The sequence below is a fragment of the Camelus dromedarius genome, chromosome 8, assembly GCF_036321535.1.
Source record: "Camelus dromedarius isolate mCamDro1 chromosome 8, mCamDro1.pat, whole genome shotgun sequence".
NCBI lineage: Eukaryota > Metazoa > Chordata > Mammalia > Artiodactyla > Camelidae > Camelus > Camelus dromedarius.
The window spans coordinates 20,738,442-20,765,417 of NC_087443.1; the positions used below are offsets into that span (position 1 = coordinate 20,738,442).

General features: G+C 44.0%; 1 long non-coding RNA gene across 3 annotated transcripts; it reads left to right on the forward strand.

The window, feature by feature from the left end:
- Positions 1-26,976, forward strand: LOC135321813 (uncharacterized). Of its 3 annotated transcripts, XR_010381904.1 has the most exons (4): positions 1-787; positions 23,502-23,920; positions 25,471-25,592; positions 26,194-26,976. It is a non-coding gene; the product is annotated as an uncharacterized LOC135321813 (long non-coding RNA). The 3 variants fall into 3 exon arrangements; XR_010381902.1 differs by lacking the exon at positions 25,471-25,592 and having other exon boundaries at positions 26,194-26,974; XR_010381903.1 differs by lacking the exon at positions 26,194-26,976 and having other exon boundaries at positions 25,471-26,172.

The following is a 26,976-nucleotide window of genomic DNA, read 5'->3' on the forward strand; positions in this document are numbered from 1 at the left end:
TGGGACAGTGGGCGTAGGCAGCAATGGGACAGAAAATAAGGGAGCAGTCCTGGTACCTAGAGACATGAGGATGCCTAGTTTGTGCATGATGGTTACTCACAGGTATGGATGATGTTCAGACTTTCAGGAAGGCTGGCTGGCAGGTGGTAGGCTGGCCCTAGACCCCTAGCAAGATTCAGAGTTAGGTCTCCAGCCCTGGGGGTCTCGAGCAAAAATGAGCTCTAACTCATGAGGAGTTGGGGTCCTTTTGAGAATCATCTCTTTGGAACAAGGCAGAAATCCACTGACCAGAAGCAGAACACAAGACTGGAGCTGGACCAGCAGCAGGTATGACCCCTCAACTCAGCCCAGAGTTAGGACTGTCTCAAAGGCCCTATTTGAAATCAGGATTGGGGTGTGAGGAGGAGAGAGGCGGAGGCAGCCTGAAACAGACCAAGCACATCCTTAACGCGCCCAGTTTCGCTTCTGACTTGGGTGCCTATTGCTTAACACACTTGACTCCTCGGAAATGAAATCAGAGCGCGACAGAAGAAGGACCCCACCTCTTCCTCACACACCAAGTCCTTCTAGGAGAGAGAGTGCTTTCAAGCAGCACACGGACTGCCTTTTGCTCTGCCTACAGACTCCGGCTACCTGTCATGGCGGGGTTGGGTCTGATCACAGGCTTCTGCTAAGATGACAACAGCCACTCAGCCTGCGGCTGCAGACACTTCACTCTGCTCTCTTTGGCCTTCTCCAGTTTAGTCCTCCTGCGCGCCCTGGGCGGTGGAACCCTCATGCATTGTTGGTAAGTGGCATCATATATGTGTAAGTAAGTGAGAGGGTGATTGACTGGTTAGAGGCCAAGTGCTCTGTCTCCTTGTTCATCTCCGTGGATTCACATCATGCCAGTCTGCTCCATGTGAAGCCTATGTAGTCTCTGCCACTTGAAGTCCCCCAGAGTCCGAACACTCACATCCTACATCACAGTCACAGTTGTCCCAGGTACATCTGCCCACAGTCTCAGAGGGATCCAGGCTGCTCTGGCTGTAGCCACTGCAGGTTGGGCTCCTCACCCCCAGTTGTGGGTGTCCTGGCTGCCACCGCTGAAGCCCCTCTGTGTCCGGTCACTACAACTACCCCTATGTTGCCTGGGGGCTGGGGGTTGTCCTACCCCTTCCTCAGAAGGCTTCATGCAACTGGGACAAATCCACGGGGAAATGGCCCCTTGCCATCCAGCATGAAGTGGTGAAGGCCAGAGGTAGGCTCTTCAAGGGATTAAGTGTGCTCAGGGGAATTTTCCAGGCAGCCAACGAGTTTTCCGAGCATGCAAAAAGCCTAAGGTATACGTCTCAGATTCTAATCCTCAAACAATAAAATTGGAAATAAACAGAAACACCAGGACATAAAAATATCTAACCACACGGAATCTAAAAATAGTTTCCTAAATATCAACCAGGCAGGGAGGAAATTCAAAGAGAGTAAGAACATTTAAGAAAATAATTAACATGTAGATACTCTAAGGAAGTGTGTGGACTCAGGCCAAATCATTCTCAGAGGGAAAATCATTTCTTTAGATAGCAATTTTAATGAAAATGCTAAAGGAGCTTTAATGACTGAAAAAAAGTTAGCAAAGAAACAAAGATGCCAGCTCACTGAGCAAGAGAGGAAGAAAGAAAAAGGACACAGGGAAAAAAAAAAAAAAAGGAAACTAGAAAGAAAGCCAGCAAATTAACTGATAGGGTTTAATTCCTTGAAAAAATATGTTTACCAAATTGATGAGCCGCAGGAGATACTTCTAACAGAAAAAGAGAGAGGGAGACAGAAAATAGAAGCTGACCAAGTTAGAAATGAAACAAGGCTGATGAAACTGAGAGCAATTTAAGGGTTTGAGGCCATGGCTCACACTTTGGGAAAGTTAGCAGAATGGGGGCTTCAGAGCCAGTCTACCTGAGCCAAAACTTGCCTTCCAAGTTGCTTTAAGTTCTTTCTTTTTTTTTTTATTGAAGTATAGTCAGTTATAATGTGTCAGTTACAGTGTGTCAATTTCTGGTGTACAGGACAATGCTTCAATAATACATATATATACATATATTCGTTTTCATATTCTTTTTCATTATAGGTTACTATGAGATAATAAATACAGTTCCCTGTGCTCTACAGAAGAAATTTGTTTTTTTGTTTATTTTTATATATAGTAGTTAATATTTGCAAATCTTGAACTCCTGCTTTAAGTTCCTGTTCTGTCTGTTTCCGCCTGTAAAATGGGGAGGACATTGATAGCCTGCCTCTTCGGGGTTTTGCAAAGTTGGAGTGAGCTAATCCAGGTAACTTATGGGAACATTGCCGTGGGAGGGACGGGGAGAGAAGTCTTCTGAACTCCATACGATGCTAGTCACAAGAGTTTATGGCAGCCCAGGAGCCGGACTATTCTTACCCTCATCTTACAGAGAAAGAAACCAGGACCAAGAATGTTAAGAAAATTGCCCAAGGTCATTCAACATTCTTAAAAAGATTTTCCAACCTGGAGGGGGACCACAAAGGTGTCACTGGATTGAAGAAGTTGGACATGTTTTCCCTGAAGAAGAGCAGACTCCAGAAGGCATGTCCCATGTGCCGTGGGAATAACTGACACTCACGAGTGGAAACTAAAGAAAGGTCCCCTGGGAAGGTTCATTTTACATGTCAAGTTGACTGGGCTAAGGGATGCCCAGAGAGCTGGTAAAGCATCATTTTTGGATGTGTCTGTGAGGAAGAGATTAGCATTTGAATTGGTGAACTGAGTAAAGAAGATCCAGCCTCACCAATGCAGGGACATCAGCCAATCTGCTGAGAGCTGGAATAGTACCAAAAGGTGGAGGAAGGATGAAGTTTCTCTCCCTACCTGAGCTGAGACCTCCATCTTCTCCTGCCCTTGGAATAGGTGTTCCTGAGTCTTGGGCCCTCAGGTTTAGACAGTTTGGACCCCACTGGCTTTCCTGGGCCTCCAGCTTGTGGATGGCAGAGGGGGGGACGTCTCAGCCTCCGTAATCATGTGGACCAATTCTTCATAATAATCTCTTTCTGTGCATCTATATATATGCCAGTGGTTCTGTTTCTCTGAAGAGCTGTGACTAACATGCCAGTTCAATTCAATATGAGTGTGGTGGATTGAACGTTTGCACATTTTACCACCAACGTCTATTTTCTTGAGTATTTTCCACTTTCTCTCTCAGCTTCTGAGTTTGAGAGTGTTGGAGAAATGGTCTTTCCTGACTTTTGTGTTTCTCAAAATCTTAGCCTGTTATGGAGACAATATCTCATGCCTCTGAGAGAACAAAATGTTACCATTAAGGTAAAGAAGGACTTCTTCTAGAGGCTAGAAAAGATCTTGGTTGGGGGATGCATGGAAGGGAGTGGGCACATGGAAAGACCAGGGTACCTGGTGAGAATGGAGATGACCACTTCTTGGGCAGAGTCTGCTGGAGCTTCAAGGAAGCAGTAAGTAACTGAGAGCTTGGAGGCACCTTTGAGAGCCTCACAAGCTTCTTGTGCCCAGCACGTCCCTCAGAGACTTCTGGAACACCCAATGATGGCACAGATGAGCTGAAGTCCACTTGGGATTTTTCAGGAACCACAGCAACAGGCTGGAGGGGACCTCCGTGAAGACCTCTGTGGACCCAAGATCAGCAACAGAGAGACTGTGCATCTTGGCAGACATTTAAGTAGACAGAGCCTTCAAGGGTCATGTGCTGCTTTGACATAAGCCCTCTCCTGAACGTAATCACAACCCTGGGGGGAAAAGAGAGGACCCCCACTGACAGAATTTAATTTTTCCATAACTTTAATAGTACAAGGCTTTCAAACAGAAATTAAGTAGAATCAGGTTTGTAGACTGAGAGTCTGTCTTCTATGTTAGGAAACATTTTTCTTCCCCACCAGTTGGAGGCACTAAATGTAGATGGTCCCCTGTCACAGGAATGTTCCAGAAGGGACCGAATAAGCCTTTGCTGAAGATGCTTAGAAGAAATGGACCTACTGGCCGGAGACTGGCCTACCTAGGGACTCTGTGATTGTATGAACCCAAACAGGTAGAAGGATGGCAGCTGGCAAGCAGGGCTCAGGAGGGAGCCTGGAATTTTCTGACTCCAAAATATCTCCTCCTACTGCCTAAGTCTCATGGTCTTTGATTCACGTCTGAGGGAAATAGCCATGGAATATATGAGGTTGATAAAGGGAGAACAGAGGATTTGGGAATAGAAGACAAGATGATGATGCCAAAGAGAGGTTCTGTGTGGGTCACTGAGGGGGGGTGGCCAGCACGGGGACAATCCTACAGCATGTGTGACTGAATGGGATTTGCATAGTTGAGGAGGGTTAGCAGGTGCGTGAGAGCAGGAGTGCCTGAGAGAATGATGGCATGGGGTGTCGACTATGAGGATGATTGATGGCGGATGTGTGAGGCTGTACAAGATGTAGGTGCTCACTAGAGAGGATGAGCAGGGGGGTGCAGTTGAGAGTGACTGTGTGTAGAGAATAAAGTGTACTGTCCTGGGGTGTGTTGGTGGGTTCAGTGGCCTTTCTTCTGTGAAAGAATAACCCCCTTAGTGGGTATTTGGAATTGTACCAGATTCGTTTTTAAAGTGATCTAGCTTGGCATTCTATAAACTTTTTCAGTCTGAGGACATCTGTCTTTCTTTCTTCAATTCTGGAATATTAGCAGCCACTATCTCTTTATACATTGCCTCTTTTCTCTCATTATGGAACTCTAGTTAGCTGTGTGTTGAAGATTCTTAATCTATCCCTCACATCTGTTAACTTCTTTGTCATATTTTCCATTTCTTCTTCTTCTTTTCCTTCTTCTCCTTCTCCTCCTCCTCCCTCTCTTTACTAACTAGGTCTTAGAGCTATTTCATAGTTTGCTTTTCTCAATCATCACTACTCTCTGAATCTGTTCAGTTCTCTGTTTCTCTCTTCTATCATCATTTGTTTTTGTTTCAATGACTACTTTCCACTTACAGATTTCTAATTTTTTTGTATGCTCCTGTTCTATTTTATAGCCTCTGATATTTGATTTATAACCTCCTATGTTGATTTTATGAATGTATTCCTTCCTTTGTCTCTAGAGGAATTTTTTTTTAAATTTTTGGGAGGGAGGTAATTACATTTCTTGTTTATTTATTTTAATGGATGGACTAGGGATTGAACCCAGGACCTCATGCACGCCAAGCACGCACTCTACCACTGAGCTATACCTTCCCCCTACCAGACGAATTTTAAGTTTACCAAGTTCAAAGTCCTTTTCAAATGACTTTTGTACTTTCACTTTCTCTGGAGGTTAGTTCTGCCATTTATTGGATTTGTTAACTGTCATTCACAGTGTTATACTTTCTTGTTTGTTTCATACTTTTGGCTTTGAGGCTCATCTTGCTGTGGGTTTTATTTTTCTGGTTATTATTTTTAAAGTTTTCTTTCCAAATTCTCTTCTTACTGCATGGTGGTTTCCCAGATTCAGCCAGGCTTCCTGTGGTCTGCATCTCAGAACAAAGTCTTACAAAAGCGGCTCAGGGTTCTTACCCATTGGGAAGTTGAATCCCAGTCCCTGGGCCTGTAAATGGCAGTCCACAGCGCTGAGTTGCACAATTCCAGGGGCACCATTTACATGGAATAAAATGTCAACAGTGCACCCTAGAATTGTGCAATAACATGGCCCTCACGGCAGTCCATTTCCAATCTTGTGCTGTCTCTCCTCTTGTCTTCCACTTCTCGGCAGGTACCACTCTTCTGAGGCTTGGAGAAGATAAATCACGTATCTAAGGAAATTCACTGGAGAATGGTTCAAAGTCCATGCGTTTTTTCTGCTACAGTGTGCTGCAACCCACAGCTGTTAAAGAATGTTATAGAAAATAAGTGGGTCCCTGAAATTTGGCATTGGAAGTGTTTCTAGGATCCACTGACAATAGATTCTTCACATTCTTCCTGTTTGTTTGTAGGAAAGGAGGATGATGAGAACACACCAGTTGGGACTTTACTGCCTCCAGACTGCCCCATGCTACAATGGCTGGAGGGACTGAGTCCTGAGAGGACACCAGAAATGGAGCTGTCTGTGTCCATGGGGACTTGTCAGTGACCCTTGCAGCTCCTTCCTCCACTCCTGGGGTTGAGAAGGGCTACTCTCCTCCAGTCAGAACTTTCTCTGGATTTCAAACAACCCCAGGCTTGTGTTACACAGTTATTGGATGTGATTTTCCAAAACCACGCTTCACTTTGAGTTTGCATCATTGTTAGGCAGCCCTCCCCACTGCTTCAGAGGGAGAGGATGGAACCCAACTAAAGACATAGCAAATATACACGTAAGCCTTTGCACATTTCCTCTCTAATATATGACCTAATGGGTTCAGTAACCCTGGGAATATTTGATCTTGGTGCCATGAGTCCCCAGAGTCACTGGTTCACTGGAGGCCGGTGCTAGAATTGTCTCCTGCTAAAACCCAATCACCAAAGAAAAGATCTCACGGCTACCATAGGAACTGACTGCATATTCAGCCAATCTGATCTTTGGGAAGAGGATTCAGTTCCTCTCCTTTAGCTAAATCTGTTGTATGGAGTGGAAGAGCTAGCTGCCTGGTCATTTTTTCCCATGCTTAGCATGGTGCCTGAAACATGGATGGCTTTCAGTGACTAAAGGAGAATACGTGAACCCATGGTAACAGACCTAGCCATTGTCACCATTCAAAGAATGGCAAATGGATAAGGAGCAAAACAGTTCATTTTCAGTGGATGTCATCCAAAAGATGACAATTTACATGCACTCTTGGTTTTCAAAGTAGATGGAACTGCTTTTCTAAATGTTTTAGGTCTGGAAAACTTCAAGAGTACTTGGCCACGCAAGTCCTGTCTTACTTTTTAAATCCTGGTCTATTTTAAGAGAAATACAAGCCGCCTGTTTCTGATTCACTTATGCTTGATTTGTCAAAACACTCTTTTGTAAGAGGTATTTGTTGTCCCAAAAGCCTTGTGACCCCCGCTAGAAGGACTGCATCCTAAGTCAGGGAATTGCTTTTGGGCAATTGTCCTCAGTCCCAATGCCGATTTCAGATCCATGTCTCATCTCCCTGGAGGGCACTAAGCTCCTAAACAGGACTGCCTGTCTTTCCCCCTTTTTGAGAAGTAGACAGGGACTTTAAAAGAAGAGGCTGTGGCTGGTTGTCCTCAGATCCCCAACCAAGTCTTAGAGGTTTGGCTAAAAACCTTGAACACCCTTCCCAGAGGAGAGTAAATAGAGCCTTGTGAAAATACAGCATTTGTGTTCCTTTGACTTTACGAAGTTTAGATACTTGAAGTGTAGCATGATAAATGAATGTGTTTTTCTGTGGTTACTTCTATTTGGTCTGCTATATAAGAGTCTGCATTCATTCGAATTATATCTAAAATGACAAATCGTCCTTTTAAAAAATATTTTTAAGTTGAAGAAGCATTTACATGTAGTGAAATGTACAGGTATGAAGTGCATAAACTGAGGAGACTTGACAAACATATATGCCCATATAACCAACAACTCAATCAAGTATAGAATATTTCCATCATGCCAGAAAGTTTATTTGAGCCCCCTTCCAGAAAATTCCATTACTTGTAGGAAACTGCTGTTCTGATTTCTGTCACTGTGGTGGGCAGCTTCTAAGATGGCCCCTAAGGATTCCCACTTTGGTATTTAAGCCTTTGTGTGATCCCCTCCATTGGTATATGGGCTGCACCAAATGATGTGCTGTCTCTTCTGAGGGTAGGTTACAAAGAGATTACTACATTTGTTTTTCTCTCCATCTCTTGCACTCTCTCCTGGAACCCTATCTCTGGGGGAAGCCAAATGCCATGGGATAGACCCATAAGGAGAGGTCCATATGGCAAGGAACCGATGTCTCCAGCCCACAGCTACCAAGCACCTGAGATCTGCCAACAGCCACACTAGTGAGCTTAAGAACAGTCAGTCCCCTAGTCAAGCTTTGAGATGACTTCAGCCCTGGCCAACACCTTGAAGTCTGGGAGAGAGTCTGAACCAAAGCTAAGCTGTGCCTGGACTCCTGACCCCTAGAAACCATGAGATAATACATGCTTGATAGTTTAAGCGAATGAATTTTGGCACAATTTGTCATGCAACAATAAATAACACAGTCACCATGGATTTGTTTTGCTCTTGAACTTCAGAAAAATGAAATCATACAGTATATATTGTTTTGTGCCTGGCTTCATTTGTTTAACAGAATGTCTTCAAGATTCATTCATGCTGTTGTGTGGATCAATCGTTATTCTGTTTCCGTGATGAGTAAATTTCATTGCATGAACATGTGACAATTTATTTATCTATGTCTTGTTGATAAACATTTGGGTTGTTTCCAATTTTTATGCTTTTTTGAACAAAGGTGGATAAAAGTGCTCTGAACATCCTTGTACAAGTCTTTCTTTGAACATACGTTTTCACTTTTCTTTGGTAAATAACTAGGAGCCCAGTTGCTGAGCCATTGTTGGTTAATCTTAGAAGAAACTTCAAAAATAGACACCAAAGTGGCTGTACTGTTATGAACTTCTTTTTCGAAATATCTATTCAAGGCTTCCTCCTACTTATTTTTTTTCCTTCTTTTTCAAACTTCATTAGGTGGAAACTTTTTTCTTTCTAATATAAATACTTCAAGGTACAAATTTCTCCCTAAGCACTGCTTAATTGCATCCCATAAATGTTTATATGTTGTGTTTTCAGGTATCACTCAGTTTAAAATATTTTCTAAATTCTGAATTTTCTTTCTTCTTTGGCGATAGGTTATTTTAAAGTATACCACTTAATTTTCAAATATTTGAGATTTTTCTATTTATTTTTATTGATTTCTAATTTTACTACAGTCAGAAGGTATACTTTGTTATATTTCAATCTTTTTAAATTTATTGAGACATTTTATGACCCAGCATATAATCTGTCTGGGGACTATTCCAAGTTTACTTGAAGGTAATATATATTCTACAGTTTTTTAGTGCAGTGTCCTATCAATATCAATTAAGTCAAGCTGGTTGTTACTTTGTTCTAACCTTCTGTATCTTACTAGATCTTTGGGGTCTAGTCCTATTAATTACTAACAAAGGGGTGTTAAAATTTCCAACTATAATTATACATTTTTCTATTTCACTGTCAAATTTGCTTTATGTATTTTGAACTCTGTTCTTATGATGCATATAATTTTGGGACTGTTACGTCTTCTTGATGAGTTAATCATTTTATTATGGTAAAACTGTATCTCTGTATCTCTGAAATACTTCTTGTCTTGAAGTCTACTTTTTCTGACTTTCATTTGGACATAACTGCTTTCTTATGTTTCCTGTTTGCATCGTGCAGATTTTTCATCTTTTACTTTCAACCTCTTGTGTATTTGTGGTTCAAGTGCAACTTCTACAGTCAATGCACTGTCAGATTTATTCCATTTCCTGTTCTGGTATGTTCTGCCTTTTGATTGGAGTGTTTAGTCCAGTTTTATTTAATATAATTAGGAATAGATTAATTTTAAGTCTACCATCTTGTTTCTAGTTGTCCCATTTGTTTCACTCCTGTGTTCCTGCTTTTTGTCTTTTTTTTAGTTAAATTATCTTAAGTATTCCATTTACAGTTCTTTATTTGCTCTTTAGTTATAAAACTTTACATTAGTTTTTAATGGTTTCTCTTAAGGATAATAATATACATTCTCAATTTGTAGCCTACATAGAATTAATATAGTAATTTCATGTAAAGTATAAGAATTTTAAACACTCAAACTCCATTCCTTATACTATTATCATAAGGTTTTCATCCTTATATGTAATAAATATAATGTGATAGAATATAATATAACATATATAGAGAATACAATGTTATTTTTGCTTTAGCTAGTCATATATCATTTAATAAAAATTAAAAATGGTCTATATATTTATTTTTATATATATAAATACCAAAGAAAATGGAAATATATACACACTCTGCTACTCTTTATTCCCAGGTACACGTTTCTATCTGGTGTCATTTCCTTTCAGCCTGAAGAACTTCCCTTAGTAGTTCTGTATGGAAGCTCTACTGGTTAAAAATGCTCTCAGCTTTCCTTTAGGTGAGAATATCTTTATTTCACCAACGTATGTGGAAGATAGCTTTGGTGGATACAGAACTGTGGACTGACACCTTTTTCCACTCGGCATTTTAAAAACTGTTCCATAGTCTTCTGGCTTCCATAGTTTATGATAGTAAGCCACCCATCATTTTAATCATTTTTCTCTGTATGTTCTCTTCTTTCTTTAGCTGCTTTAAAGATTTTCATGCTATCTTTAGTTTTCAACAGTTTAATTATGATCTGACCACATATGCTTTTCCTTGTATTTATCTTGCTCGTCATTTGCTGAACTTCTTGAATCCATGAGTTTGTTTTTCACTAAATTTGGGGAAATTGGGGATATTATTTCTTCAAATATTTTTTTCTGCCTTATCCTGTCTTCTATTTTTCTGGGATTCAAATTACACATATGCTAAACTGCTTGTTATTATTCTACAGGTGCCTGAGGATCTGTTCTTTTTATCAGTCTGTTATTTCTTTTGCTCTTCCGATTTGAAAGTATTAATTGATCTGCATCCACCTCCATTCAATAATTATTCCTTAGCAGATGTTTATCTTCCATTATTCCTTGTAAACATATTTCTCATTTTAGATATTTTACTTTTCTTTTCTAGAATTTTCATTTGCTTCAGTATGACCATATTTTTCTTTAAGTCCTTAAACCTACCTTTTTAAGGTAGGTTTCTTCTTTAATGACCTTGTCCGTTATTCTGCATCTGTATTACCTTGGGTTCTGTTTCCACTGACTCTTTTTTTTTTTTTATATTATTATGAGTCATGTTTTCCTGTGCCTTTGATAAAGGGTCATACTTCCCAGCTTCTTCACATGTAATATTTTTCATTGAGTGTTAGATACGTTAGCTAACATAATATAGGGTGTCTGGGTTGTCTCATTCTCCTTCTTAGGATGTTGAGCTCTATTTGGCAGGCAATTGAATTATCAGTAGATCCCTTTTGTTCTGTCAGGCTTGGTTTTAGCCTCTGTTAGGAAGGGTCTAAGTGTAGTTGGTTTGGTTTATTTGTTTATTCCCTTTTTAACTTAGCTTCTTAACTTAATCCTAGGGCAAGACCCTTACTCCTAGGTAGGGTAAGTAAGGGTAGAATTCTTACTCTTAGGTGAAGTCTTTCTGAGGCAGAGTTACACCTGAACTCTGGTTCAGCTGGAACTCTGACACCTCCTAGCACTGCACAACCTTGGTATCTTTACTAAGCTCCCAGCTCCCAAGTAATGGTTCCTTCTAGGTTTTACAGAGTTCCATCCCGCCCACTGATAGCCCAGCCATCACAAAAAACCTGTTGCAAATCCCTGTACAGATATTCACAAGGCTCATTGGGAAACTCTTTTTACCCCGATACTGTGCCCTACAATTCTAGCCACTTTAGCAACATGAATCTTCCAAATCTATCATTTATGCTTCCTCAGCTGAGTGAAACATCTGCTTGAGTTCCACTTCCACCTCCCTGCAAGACAGCTGAAAATCGCATCTAGGAAGAAAACCAGGGAGAATGTGGAGCTCACTTCATGAGATTCCCTTCTCTTAAGGATCACGGACCTGTGTTTTCTTTGGCTCAATATTTGAAAACATATATTTTGTCCAGTTTTACACTTATTTTCAGCAGGAGGACAAGTTTGGAACTGGTTACTCCATGATGGTTATAAGCAGAAAACCTGACTGATTGTTTTTACATTTTGGTTCAAGGGCCCAATCGTGTTTTTCTAGCCATTTCCACTTGTGTTACAGTTTTGGCTCCTTGACATTTGTTTTTAGAGAGCAGTCACTCTCTAGCTCAGACATGAGCTACTGGAAAGGTAGTTGGTGCAGTGGAAAGAACATGGGCTTTGGGAAAACCTGACTTCAAATCCTAGTTTAGTAACTTACAAGCTCATGACTTTAGGCCAATTAACGAATCACTGTGAGTTTCAGTTTTCTCATCTAAAAATGGAGGCAGTAATAATATTAACACTGATGTCGAAAGTTAACATTTATAGAATATCACTCTGGGCCAGAAATTTTTCTAAGTCTTTTAAACTCGAAGGTTTTTTGTGAGGATAGACATAATGATATGTGCAATGTTCAGGTGGTCCCTGGGTATTGGGAAGAGAAAAATGAAAGATTCTGGGACTCAAGTGGGGCCTGACATCTCTAATGATCAATCTTTGCCTGAGTATTTTCACTTGATGCTCAGTCTTCACCAATGGTGGTCCCCCATTTTGTCCCCACCATCAACCAGGCAGATTATACACCTTGTTGAAGCATGAGTAACCAACTGACTCCTAGATGTGGACACACTAATGGGCAATGGGCATTATTTGCTAGATGCCTACATGAATATATTGGTCATGATATTAGACCCATTACAACTTCCCAGTAAGATTTGTAGAGCAATTAAATGTTTGAATGATTAAAACTTTGAGGCAATACATAAATTATGGAAGGCAAGACTTAATAATTTCCTGGGTCACTGACTTTTATTTTCTTATTACTCAGCAAAGTAGACCAAGCTTTCTTGACCAAGACTATTGAATGAAACTCAAACGTTATATCAGTCAGTATAGTGTAGGTTATGTTTCAGTAACAAACGATTTCTAAGGCTCAGGGAGTCAACACAACACAAGTTTGTTTCTCCCTCATCTTACATGTCAAGTTCGGGGCAAAGAATTCTGCTTGTTGTAGTTTCTAAGTTTATCAAGACTACTTTTCTATATGTGCTTTCATAAACATTGAGACAGGGGAAAAGGGACGGAGTTTACCTGACTGTTTCTTAAGGACTTCTGCACATTTCATTGGTCGAGCAAGTCATTTATCCACACATAACTTTACAGGGGTAGGGGAATTTTAGCACATACTCAGGAAGGTGGGCCTTACTGACTATACTGTATCTTTATGAGTCTCAGCAAACCAGCTTGAGCCATTTCAGAAATACGTTCATTTGGCAACACCTGATACTCGCAAGTGTTTTTTGCCAAAGAACCATCATGCCTTTAAAATGATTATTTGTCTCTTGGACGTATGGTCCGTGTTTTCTCCTTAAGACTAAAAAGAGTGTCACTTCAGCCAGAGCTAATGTGCAACTCTATCTTTTCTAACAAAGATTTTCAAAACCATGAAGTTGTACTTTAGCCAATGAAAAAGATATAGCAAGCATAAAACCTTAGACTTTTGTCACAAAATCAAGACTGTTTGCCTTCTTTGGTTTCTAATTTCTTTTGAAATTTTCTTAAATTAACTAATGATTTACAATTCTATATAAAGCTTAGTTCATTTGTGTATTGGATCAACATATTTTGCCGCCACCAGCAATTGTCATCAAATTTTCTTCCACTGCATATGTGGCAGAAGGATCACAGAAAGATCAAGACTATTGGTGCATGAGATGTCGGGATCATACTTCTGGGAGTAAGTTTTTCCATCAAAAAGAGCCAGAGTAAACTGCAAACCACACAGTGAGAAATTGACTGATTTGTGGGTTTCATTAGAGAAAATAAATCTCTGATGCTTGCTTCAACTTAAATAATTTAACAGTACCTGTCTTCAAAGACCCCAGGTCCTGGATTTAAGGACACAAATTTCATAGACATGTCCCCGCCTAGCCCTCCTGTGAAGACCTGTTAACTGAGATAAATCTTACTTTGCAAGTCTCACTGGTTGTAAACACTATTAATACCAGGTTATAGAAAGAAGCTCATTTATAGAGAGAAGTATTCAACAGCCACGGTATCTGTAGATTATATATCGAGGCCAAAAGTCTACTTGAGTTCCCATTCACAGTAGATTTATAGATATTTTATAAGCTCTCAAATAGCATAAGGGGGAGCAATATTTGAGGGTCATTTTATTTCATTTTTTAATTGAAATACAGTCAGTTACAATGTGTCAACTTCTGGTGTACAGCACAATGTCCCAGTCGTGCATATACATACATATATTCGTTTTCATATGAGGGTTATTTTTAGGATCCCAAAGCCAGTGCTTCCATGCCTCTGGGATGTTCGTATCTGTTCGGTTGTAGCATTTCAAACACCACAAATACTGCTATGCTTCTCCTTCATTATAGTGATTTCATCAGCAAAAAGGCTCTTCATTCCCATAAGTGCTCCCTTCTCTCATATCCCCATGATAACCATCTCTGACACTACTGCAACTGTCAGGATGTCGTAAAGCTCTACGTTGTTACTGGCTTGTCATTAATTCTGTTGCTAAGGGAGGCTACTTCTGGACTTGACATCCTTTTATTGACCCTCCAAAATCGTCACTTCATGCATGTTTTCCTGTGATAAGAAATTTAAGCTAGAAATCAATAACAAAAAGAAAACTGGAGACTTCTGTCCTGGTTAAGATGAAATAGACCTATTTCTCCTTCTTACTGAGGACAACAATAAGTCCTGAAAATAATGAAGAGGCACCCAAAGGAGAACCCTCAACAGTGGAAAGAGGAAGGAAAACTGTTTAGGGGTCCCAGGGTAGGATGAACGACATAGAGGCAGGGTGTCTTGCAAACTCCATCACCAAAAGAAGGAGACCCAGGCCTCCTATTCCCAGCCTTCAGCCCAACAGCAGAAGGCAGCCCAGGTAGGCTTATCTCCAGATAGAATGGCGGTCCCTCCAGGGACTACACCAGACAAGTCCTGCTGACAAGTGCTCAGGGGAAGCATTCTTCTTGCCTGCTGAGCCCAAGATTCTCCTCCTCCAGGAGATCCCAGAAGGCCAGGCAACATAGGCAAAGAGATCCCACCACAATGTACCACGAGCTTGGGAAACCCTTTGTCTCCTTTGTCACTGGAGTGGCAGGGAGGCTCCAGCAAGGGAGACTTGTCACAACAAGGTCCCAATTAAGACTCACCCTCCATCCACCACAGGCAATGGGGATTTCAACCAAATGCAGTTCAGAGATTTCACTCACCTACATAGTTGTACTAAGGGGCCAAGCCTGGGGAAATTCCTTCTGCCCCTTCAGGCAGCACAAGCAGGAAGCAGTGGAGCCTCGGAAAAATGAGATAAACCAAGCAAACCAAAATAACCCCACAAAGGCTTTGAAAATTGTATCGTCATTGGAATTAATGATGACAAAGTAAGGCCAGATCCTTAGACTAAACCTAAACAGGGTCACTCCTTTGCTAAAATAAACTATTTCAATAAAACCTAGAATGTTAGAGTGACCAGCTTCTCAGAATGTAATCTAAATTATCCATCACACCAAGAACCTGGTCACAACTTGAATGAGAAAGATGATCAATTGATTTTAACACTGAGCTGAATCAGTTGTTGGAATTATCTGACTAGGGTTTTAAAGTAACCGTCATAAAAATGCTCCCATACACAAGGGAATTTCAGGGCAATGAAATTATTCTGTATATTCTGTATATTCTATAATGGTGGCTACATGTCATTACGTATTTGTCAAAACCCATAGAATGTACAACATCAAGAGTGAACCCTAATGTAAACTATGGTATCTGGTTAATAATAATGTGCCCATGTTGGTTCATCAATTGTACCAAATATGAGGGATGTTGAGGGGAGGGGAGTATATATGTATGGGTGGGGAGGGCTATGTGCGAACTCTGTATTTTCTGCTCAATTCTGCTGTGAACCTGAAACTGCTCTAAAAGAATAGAGTCTATTCAAAAAATAAAAGACAAACAAACAAAATAAATAAAAATAAAAATGCTCCCATAATCAATTAGTAATTGTCTTGAAACAGATGGAATAATAGAGCAATGCAACAAAGTAATTGAACTTATTTAAAAGAAGCAAATAAAAATTATAGAACTGAAAAATGCAATAACAGAAATAAAAACTTTAAAAAAGAACTTGTTAGATGGGCTCACTAACAGGGTAGTGTCAAGGTAGAGTGGAAATTACAGAGGACAGAATCAATGAACTTGACTACAGCTCAAAAAAATTCACTCAATCTGAACAAAGGGGTAAAATAGACTAAGAAATGAATAAACAAGAGTCTCAGAGACCTGGGACAATAATGAAAGATCCAATATTCATATCATAGAAGTCCTAGAATAAAGAGCAAGGGACTGAAAGGATAGTTGAAGAAACAATGGCTGAAAACTTAACAAATTTAGCAGGTTCAAAATATCTGCACAATCTCAAAATAAGATAAATTCAAAGAAATGCATGCCAAGACACATCATAATCAAATTTTTGAAACTAAAGAAATGAAAAAAATCTTGAAAGTAGCCATTGAGAAACACATTACCAAAAGAGGTGCACCAAAATAGTCGTATGTGTATATATATATTTATTGTATGTATATGGTTATATGTAAAACACATGGTATCCACAAACCAAAAAATACACACTCGAGATAGTCATCAAATCACAAGGGAAGTGAGCAAACAAGGAGAAAGGAATGAAAAAGAACCCCAAAACAACCCCAAAACAATGGACAAATTGGCAATGTGTGCATACGTATCAATAATTGCTTTAACTGTAAATGGACTAAATGTTCCAATCAAAGGCACAGAGTAGCCAAATGCATACAAAAACAGGACCTTTGTATTTACTGCCTATAGGCAACGTACTTCAGATCCATGATAAAGATATATAACACTGCTGGACTTTGTAAATGAAAGTCATTAAGAGAGGATAGCCTAAGAATTCTCATCACAAGGAAAAAGCTCTTCTTTGTATTTGTTCAGTGTTGTATCGATATGAGATGATGGATGTTCACTAAACCTATTGAATTATTTTCTAACCATTTCATGATGTGTGTAAGCCAAGTCATTTTACTTAACACAGTGCTGTCTGCCAATTATATCTCAATAAAACCAGAGGAAGTATTTTGGTACAAGGGGAGCAGGAGTGGCGGGAAAAAAGGCCAGGCACTATGGGGCAGCTAGATCTTGGGGGGGCCACGAATGGAGATGGGTGAGGGGTATGGACTCGGTCCTACAGGTCAAAATCTGCAGACCCCCATTACGTTCACAGAAGTCTTCTCAGGGTGAGCCAATTTGTGGCTTTATGTTCAACATTTTGGAAAGGATCTTTTAGAATGATAGTTTGCATTTGAAAGACATTTTAACTGAAATAAGATTTTGATTTCATAAGTCAGGGTCCTGACTAGGGTGCCTCAAACTGGGATCCTTGGTCACCCAGGAACCCTGAATCCAAACTCTATTTATAGCATCTCTCTCTTTCTTCACCCACACTCATACGTTTAGGTTAAGACATGGGGCTGGATTATCCATACCCCAGGCTCATGATGTGTGTATATAATATACATATATATTTATGTATGTATGTATATATATGCACAAAAATATAATATATATACACACACATATGCATATATATAAATGGTATACACATTTTTTCTATTTTCTCAGCAGACATCACATTTTTACAGGCTTTACAAACACTGTTGTGAGCAATGAGACTGTTGGCAGCACCAGCTTTAAGGGCTTAGAATCCGTGCAGCCCCACTGTGCCCCATGTTCAGAAGGGCCCCATGTTTGGTTTAACCCTCTGCTGCTGCTGTCTTGAGATTCTTAATAACTTTTTTTACAAGAGGCCCCACCTTCTCCTCTCATGCTGGGTCTTGCACATTATGTAACCAGTCCTGTGGATGGAGCACGGACTATTAGTCTATTTTCTTGATCGGCAGTTATGAAAACTGAGGTTGAGAGAGGTGGCCACCACCTACAACTGGGAAGTGGAAGATGAATGGGGCCAGTCTGGCTGGTGCCTTTTTATGTGCATGGAGTTAGCCAAGTGCTGTATTTGAATTTGGGGGAGAGACATCATTAATTTCAACAGTTTTCCTTGAACCAATAAACAAATGTTCCCCACACCAGAAGAGTCCCTTCCTGGGGCTCCTGCCGTGGGCCCTTTTCCAGCAGCAGCAGACTTCTTGCTACCTCCCATCTTGGGACTGGCCAGGGCCCAGCGTGCTGAGCTCAGAGTCGGCTGGTACTACTGAGGGGAGGGGGCAGAGCCAGCTTATGTGCTGACTGGTGTCACAGCCTCAAAATGCAAGGTGGGAAAGTCTGGATTATAGGGCATCTCATCCAGGCATTCCGGGCCCCCAGAGCTGCTGTCACTCCATCTCGAGGCTAGGACCTAGGGCTGTATCGTTCATACCGCCAGGCTGATGCTGGTGGTGAGGGCTGGTGGGGACCCCCGCTCTCTACTTGACGCTCACGTTGGGAGCCCCCTCCCAACTCCACCATCAGAGACCACTGCAGGGTTGTTTGTGAGAGCAGTTCCATGCCACGTGGGCCAAACCTAAGAAGTGAAATTTACGATGAGTAGGTAAATGAAAGGAAAGTTCTCTTCCCACCATGACCCCTGGCATCTGATCGTCTTACTTGTAGACCGGGAGTTTGCTCCAGGATGGGCGCGGAGGGCAGGGGATGGGGTCTCCACCGGCTGAGTCCGTGTTATGTGCCTGGTCTCTCATTCTCCCTGCATCCTGCTCACACACTCACAGGCTGTAAAGGACCCTCATGACCCTATAATCGAACCCTGTGGTCCCCGTCAAGCAGATGTTCAGACTGGGATGGGACTGGGAAGGGAGACCCTTATTCCACAGTCAGTTCACTCCATCTCAGGATAGCTCTGACAGTATGAAAAATCTTCCCCACTGTGACGACTTTGGAAGGTGTCAAACTACATTTCCTGGAATTTACTTTCAGCTGCTTTTCTGGTTAGGGTGGGTCACAGGAAGATTCTTGGGAGACTAAGAGACTTGAGGGGGAAGTAGCAATAGACACTTGTTCATCAGGATGGCACGAATCTACAGGCCTGACCTGCTCCCCTGACTCTGGGGTCAAGCACACGTGTTTAGCCTCATGAGGGAGGGCCCAGCTTCTGCAGGCCCTTGTCACCAGGTCAGAGGCAACAAGAGAGGACATGGTTTCAGCTCAGCCTCCCATTTGTAGGTCCCAGCCTTCATGTGACCTTCCCTTCCCGAGAGCCTACCCCATGGACCCTTCTGGAAGGCAAGAGAAGTTTGTCCCCAGCTTTCAGTAACCTCCCCCCGCCACCCCCCACCGCAATCAATACACTGCTTCATAGGTCATGAAAAAGATCATTTTCTCAATTGATTTTTCTTTTTCCCCCACACCAAACAGTGGACTTTTCTTCATGAGGGCACAGCTTTGGAGGCAAATCTGGGTTTGAATCCAGGTTGCCTCATCTGCTAACTGGGTGCCTTTGGCAAGTGAATGACACCTTTGTGTCTCAATTAAATGGAGAGAATCCTAGCGGGGAGGATGATTTGTGAAGGTACCCAGTAGAGGCTAGCATCCCATAGGCATCTTGCCTTGCTAGTTCAACCGCAATCACTCCATAATTCCCCCTCATGCCCCTGACCAAGGACACTGCTCTCTTCCAGGCCGGCAGGTGGCCTGCGGGTCAGTGACCTCATGCGGCTTGCCCGTGGATCCCTGAGTGTGCCTAGGACTCCTGGCCCAAATGAAGCTCCCTCCCCAGGAGGCCATTGAAACAGAGCGCATCACTCCTAAAGCAGCTCTCCCATGAGGTGCTGTAGTTCCAGAAACAACTTTACCACATTTCACAGAAAAGTTTCTTCTGTAATCAAACTGTAAATAACACGACAGCCTCCCCTACCCCATGCTGCTGTAGCTTATGATAGTAACTCAGTGATTTTTTTTTTTAAATTGTGTTGACATATTTCTCTTCCTGGCGAAAAATGGAAAGGAGAGAAAATACAAATGCAATTTTTCACCCGAGCTCAGGAGAAAGCCTACAACTGTGTTTCTCCCCCGAGTAGGATTTGTGGGTCATGATGCTTTGGTCTCAGGGAGGACAGGGCCTGAGCCAGGCCGGCTGAGCACTTTCCAGTGCCCTTGACTTTGGTGGAAACAGTGCTGCGAGGACCAAGAATAGGCACAGATGAATGCAGACACAGGATGCTGGGAGTGTCTCCAGCTGGAAGCGCCCAACACCAGGAAGCGAGGCCGGGGATGTGCTGAGCCCTGCAGCTGATACACTTGTGGCCTGGGGCAAATGACAGGCCCTCCCTGACCCTCTGTCTTCCCTGCTGTGAAAGGTTTCTCTACAATCCCAGTGCATCTGAGAGGCAGGTGTCTGGTCTCTCCCTCCTTTGTCCCACCGGGGAGGTCGGGGACCAGACACTGTCCCTGCCTCGGAATCTTTTTTCTGCCTCCCACATTTTGTGAGTACCCTGGGGACCTGCCAGCTCTCCCCTTGGCAACATAAGCGGAGTACCAGCGTGGTTCAGCTCATAAACCTTGCAGGATCTGCAGAGGGCAGCAAGCTAGTAGAGAGAGGCCTCCCTCAAGAATAGTACAAAGGACCACTGTTTATCAAGCCCCTGCCATGTACTAGGCACACACTTCATCCTCACGACAGCCCTGTAGGCAAGTGTGGAAAATAAGATCCAGAGAGGTCTGGTCACTTGCCCCAGGCATCCAGCCAGGAGACCCAGAGGGCCCTAACCACATCCTGCGCCACCTACTGGGAGGCAGCAGAAAGCACCCCCCTCAAAGAGGGAGTGGATGGTGCTTGCTGCAGACACCTTGGATGCTCTGTCTCTGCTCTGCTTTTTTTTCACCCTCCCTGGGGTCAGAGGCTATGGAGAAGTACCGGGGAGTCCTGAGGGGCCTGTTGTCTGGGGCTCTGCAGTCACTGGGGCCCTGTCTTCTCTAGGCCTTGGGCAGGGATCAGCATGAAGATCTCCAAAGGACCAGACATGGCACCGGCTCCTTGTTTCAAACTTACCCCTTACACAGATGGGCAAACTGAGCCCCAGAGAAATTCAATGACAGTTTAAGCTCACCCAACATGTGACTGTGCTTCACTGCAAAGCTGATGGGTGGGCCATCCCAGCCCTACCAGAGGGCAATGCTGACTTCATTCAGCCACTGAGAAACCAAGGGGCCCCAATCAGCAGGGTCGCAGTAGCCGTGCCCACCTCACCCGGCTGCAGAGAGGTGACAAGTACAGAGTGTGAATTACACAGTATCCAACCCCTAAAAGGCACTTGAGAAATCAGGTAGCAACTAACACACGTGTTTGCTTTGATCGCGTGCAGGGCTCTATTCTTGGTGCTCTGTATGCTAATTTTTATCCTCACCACATTTCTGTAGGGTGGGCACCATTGGCATCTCCATCTCACACATGAGCCAACCAGGACTTAGAGCAGTGGCTGGTCTACAGTTCCATGGTGCTGGTACTTGAACCCAGGGTTTGCGCTCTGACCTGTGGGTCCTGCGTCTGGCTTTCTCTTCCTCTCTTGGAGCCTGGAAGCAGAGGGGAGGGAGGCCCCGCTGGGCAGACACGAGGAAAGATCTTTCAGGGCAGAATGCCATGAACTGTGGGAGGGACTGGAGGTGAGAGGATGTAGCGAGTTTTAAACCTGACATATTTCACTTTTAAAATCCTCCCCTGACGCTCTCCAGATGCAGGAAGCGGTTGAAGTGCACATTCTTCACAAGCCATCCCAGGCGAATAATCTGACACTGAAACAGAAGGGAAAGCGGGGTTACTCTGGTCCGGGGGGGATGTTTACCTGCAGTGTGAAGGCCACGCCGTACATGCGACATCCTTCACCAGAAATCCCAGGAGGTCATTCTGAGGTTGCTGCTGGCCACATGCACTGGTCAGACAATTTCACACTCACAGTTCAGAGATGTGCAGACCCTTCACAGAACAAGAGAGCCACATGCCACAGACCTCTGATAAAGCTGTCAAAGAGAGTGTATTTTCTAAACAATGTCCAACAAATGATAATTGCATTTTCAATTCTCAAGTATGCCAAGCTGGCCTGTTCCTCTGGGCCCAGGACCCAACCCATTCAACCCACCTCACTGAGGATAGATTATGTCAAGGGCAAAGCAAGCAGAGTAATGCCTCCTTGGAGGATTCTTGAAAGGCTGCCCTGGGGGCGGAACAGGAAGTGGGAACCCAAGTGGTTAGTGTCCTGCAGAGGAAGGAGGCAGAGGAAAAGGAGGGAAGCAAATTACTGGGAGGAAGACCCTCTGTCAGAGTTAAGGAGTCAACTGTTGAGAGGAAACGGCTGGTTGGGAAAGCGGCTTCTCCATGACCAGTAGAGGGCGCCACCATCCATGAACATGGGGGTCAGAGACCCGGTGGTCCTTGGCACCTTGCTCTCCCACGACTCGGGCCCAAACCCTCCAAACCTACTCACCACCCTCTGTGCCCACCACCAGTTTGGGGCCCACACCGCCTTCCCATGCAGCAGCCATACCTCACTCTAAGTGGGCTGTTCCTATGACTGGATAAAGAAGCTGTGGGGTGTGTGTGTGTGTGTGTGTGTATACACACACATATACATACATATATATACATATACATATACATACCCATACAGTGGAATACTACTCAACCATATAAAAGAATCAAATAATGCCATTTGCAGCAACATGAATGGACCTGGAGATCATCATACTAAATGAAGTAAGCCAGAAAGAGAAAGAAAAAATACCCTAGGATATCACTTATATGAGGAATCTAAAAAAATGACACAAATGAACTTACTTACAACACAGAAACAGACTCACAGGCATAGAAAACAAACCTATGGTTATTGTGGGGGAAGGATGGGGTTGGAGGGATAAATTGGGAGTTCAGGATTTGCAGATACTAAGTACTATATATAAAATAGATAAACAACAAGGTCCTACTATATAGCACAGGGCACTGTATTCAATTCTGAGTAATGGCCTATAATGAAAAAGGATATGAAAAGGTATATGTGTGTGTGCATGCACGCATGCGCGCGTGTGTCTGTGTGTGTGTATAAACTGAAACACTATGCTGTACACCAGAAATTAACACAACATTGTAAACTGACTATACTTCAATTAAATAAAAAAGTGGGCTGTTCCTTGCTCAACCCCTTCCAGGTTTATAACTGACTGTGGGATGAAGGCAAGTCTCTTCCCCTTGGCAGAGTCCATCTGCGGACTGCCCTGCCTTCTTTTCTAGCCTCCTCCCCATCTCATCCCACCTCAGTTACCCAAGCCTTCTGTCTCCTGAATCATTACCACACTCCCACCTGCCCCAGGGCTTTTACACATGCCATTGCTATCCCTCTGTTCATCTTCCCTCTCCTTTCCTGTGATTTTCTATCTCATCCTTCCTTTGGATACTTGGTCTCCATGACTAGAAAACAGCCCTAAAGTGTATTGCTGGACATGCATCCAGGGCATTTGCCACAGTTCTATTTTTTTTTTCAGAGGTGGGGGAATCTTTTTGATTTAATATCTGCTTCCCCCTCCCACTGGAGGGTGTTCATGAAGGCAGGAACCCTGGTACCCAGGGCCTCATGCTGGATGCAGGAGTGGGTGCTGAGGGCTGGAATGCCAGGCCAGTGGGGGCTCACCTAAGCACTCAGATTCTGGAGCTTTCTGTCTTCTTAGGTGAGGGGCTGTCATGCATTGTAACTGTCATGTTTCAGTGAAATGGAACACGCGGGCCGTTGGTGCTTCTCTGTTCTGGAAGCACCTTTGGGTGTCCAGAGAAGACATGAGGATCTCTGTTTTGTGTCGGAGGAGAAGCAGGAGGAGGAGGTTGCTGAACGAAGCCATCCCCGTCTTCTGGGGCCCCAAGAGCACACCCCTGAGCTGCGGCTGGCATCACACACATGCATCAGAGCATCGGGTCCACATCCCTGTGACAGCGTGAAATACAACTGCTGGGCTGCGCCTTGTCTCCTCCCTGCTTCAGGGCCTTTGATTTCTTCTGGACTAGAGAGTGGGGAGGACACCCAATTGCCACCGCCACTGGCTTCGTCTGGAGAGCAGGGACAGCTCCGAGTAAAAGCAGGGTTGGAGCTTTGCCTTAAAGCAGGAAAGACAGTCTCCAGGAATGTTCCAGGTGGGCATTTGGGAGGGGGTGCAGGTAAAGGCCTGGAGGTGGGGAGGACGGACATGGCATATTCAGAACACCAGCACTGGTGGCCTTTGAGGAGAAGAGGCTCACACTCTGTGGTAACAGCGGAGGATCAGCTTCTAAAGGATGTAAAAGACTCTGGCAGGAGAGATGGCCTTGGCAGCCCTGGGGAGCTCTTCCAGTGGGGGGAGGAGAGGCTTGGAGTGGGGAAGGGAGAGGCGGCTGTGGCTCCACCCCAGCAGGGAGTGCGGAGGTCTGGGTCAAGGCCAGCCCACAGGAGGGCAGCAGGGGCAGAGAGGCCAGGCGGAACCCAGCGCCCTGCTGCCGTCTGCCGGGCGTGACTGAGCCGCGGCCTGTTCGGGGCTTGGCAAACCTAAGAGTCAGGCCTATAACTGTCCAGACAGCAGGAACCATCCTGCTCCGATTTCATCCATGGGCCCCACCCCGAGAGGGTGGTAGCAGGGCGGGAGGGGATGTTGAAGGTAAACCCACTCAGAAAAAAAATGAGCTTAACAAACTGATAAGTGTAGGGAAGGAAGAGAAGAGAGAAAAAGATGGGGGATGGGTGGGTGGACGGGGGTGCTTAATGATGACTGAACATCAGAGAATGGGTCTCCAAGCAGGTGACTCAAGCTGAATCCTGAAAAATTACTAGGAGTTGGTCAGGTAGAGAGTCTGGAAGGGTCTTCAAGGCAGAGAGAGCTGCAAAGACCAAACCTCTGAGGAGGGAAGGCACGTGGGCCTGGAGGAGCAGACCGTGCAGACGGGCTACGGCACTGCCCCTGGGGGGCTGCAGGAGTGGAAGCTGAAGAGGCAGTGAGGCCCTGGGGAGGACTGGTGAAGTCTGGGGAGACCCTGGTGGGACCCTGGGGAGGCCCTAGAGAGGTCTGGTGAGGCTCACAGGAGGCCTGAGGAGGCCTTATTGAGTTGAGCCCCTAAGAGCAGGAACCAGCCTGGGGACTTCGTGTCTCAGGGTCCAGCCGAGGTCCCACGCAGCGCAGGCGCTTGGTAACAACCAGCCTCAAGCAGGAATAGAAGATCTTTTGGCCTCGGCCCTGTGGGTCTTGACAGCCCCTCCTTGGGGGCTGGGGCAGTATGCTCTGGAAGTCCTCGGCCTTGCCTGATCTCCCGTGGGCCGTGCCCCACTCATTCCGGCTGGCCTGAAGAAGGAGGACCCCCGGCAGGCAGCACAAACCCTTTTTCTTTGCTAATTACTACCTGACATTTTAATGTCCACGTTTAATTACATTCTCCACCACTGGGTGCAAAAAACCCAAAAACGCATGAAGCCTTGGAGGCCTATAAACCAAATAACAGAACTTTTGTAAAACCCTTTGAAGTCCCTGCGGGAACCTAAAACTTGCTCTCTCTTTGAATGTGCTGATTGTGTGCTGGGGCTTTTGAAATGAGGAGAGGTTCTGGGATCTGGGGACACATTCGCACCAAAGTGCGCTCACACACACACACACACACACACACACACACACACACACGCAGAGGCTGAAGACACTCATAAACCCATCACTGCCTCTCAGGCACCTCCTGGAGTTCCGATCCTTTCCTGGGAAGCAGCATGAGTTACCTAGGAGAGTGTCACTTACGAGTTGAAGGGTCTGAGTTCACAGCCTAGCACTGCCATCCCTCATGTCTGACCTGGGTAAGTGACCATGTCTCCATGTCCTCATCCAGTGGGCAGTGGTGACATCCAAGGCTGAGAGCCTCACACAGTTCCCAGTGGGTGATATGCTCCCATCCACGCTGGCTTTCATAAGGTGACTTGTTCCATGTACACCAAAATGTGAGGCTACTTTCTACCCATCCAATCTTTTAAGAAATTTTCCGTGGGAATGAAGTCACCTTCTAGAGAAGGGTCCTCCCTCGAGCACAGTGTGCTCAGGTGCTCAGGCATTCAAGAGAGGCTTTGGAGCGGTCTGCTCTGAGCTGTGTTCTCATAAATGCTTATGAGCTGCCCGATGACAGCTGCAACAGCCGTCAATGATGCTCAGATTATGCATTGCTCGGCACAGCTACAACGATGCTCAGATAATGCATTGCTGGAGGTCAAATTGGGAAATGGGAGAAGAGTGTGACCATATAATTTATTGTTCAATGCGGAATACTTTTGAAAGCAAAAGGGGGCACAATTAACAGATATGTCAGAGTAATAGGCATAAAGGGGAATTATTCTGGAATCCTGGCCACCCTAGTGAGGGTCTACCACATCTAATGTTCCTTTCCTTCTCTTCCTATTCTTCAAGGCAAAAAGCCTGGGCTTGGCTTTAGAAGATCTGAATTTATTCTCCTGATGTCATTTTACCAGCTGAATGACGTTGGATACATCATCTAGGTGATATTTAATAATTGTCTGAAACCTCAGTTTTCTAGTCTGCAAAATGGAAATAATAATGCCTTTCTTTTTTCAGTCGTCAAGCCACAGCAATTAGCTTTTTTCATCCTATGGTATTACAGAAATTGTTCTGGAAGAACTCAGTGACTGGCTCACGTCAAATCCAAACGGTTCTGTTCAGTTCCCGCCTTACGTGGCCCCTCTGTGGTATCCAACTGTAACGGTTAATTTTGTGTATCAATTTGACTTGGCCAGGGGGTGCCCAGATATTTGGCTAAATATTATTCTAGGTGTGTCTGTGAGGGCAATTCTGGATGAGATTAACATGTGAATCAGTAGACCGAGTAAAGCAGATTTTCCTCCCCACTGTGAGGGGACCTCATCAAATCCACTGAAGGGCTGACTAGAACAGAAGACTGAGCAGGAAAGAATTCAGTCTCTCTGCCTTATGGACTGTCTTCAAGCTGGGACATGGGACTGGAATTTACGCCATCAGCTTTGTGGTTCTCAGGCCTTCAGACTGCAGATCAAACTTCTTAGCTGCCATAATTGCATAAGCCAATTCCTCATAATAAATAAGTAAATAAATAAATCCTGTTGGTCCTATGTCTCTGGAGAATCTTGACCAGTACACCAATCCTGTTTGGCACACTGTTCTTGTAATGACTTCTCTTTTAGTTTCTGCAGCATCTCT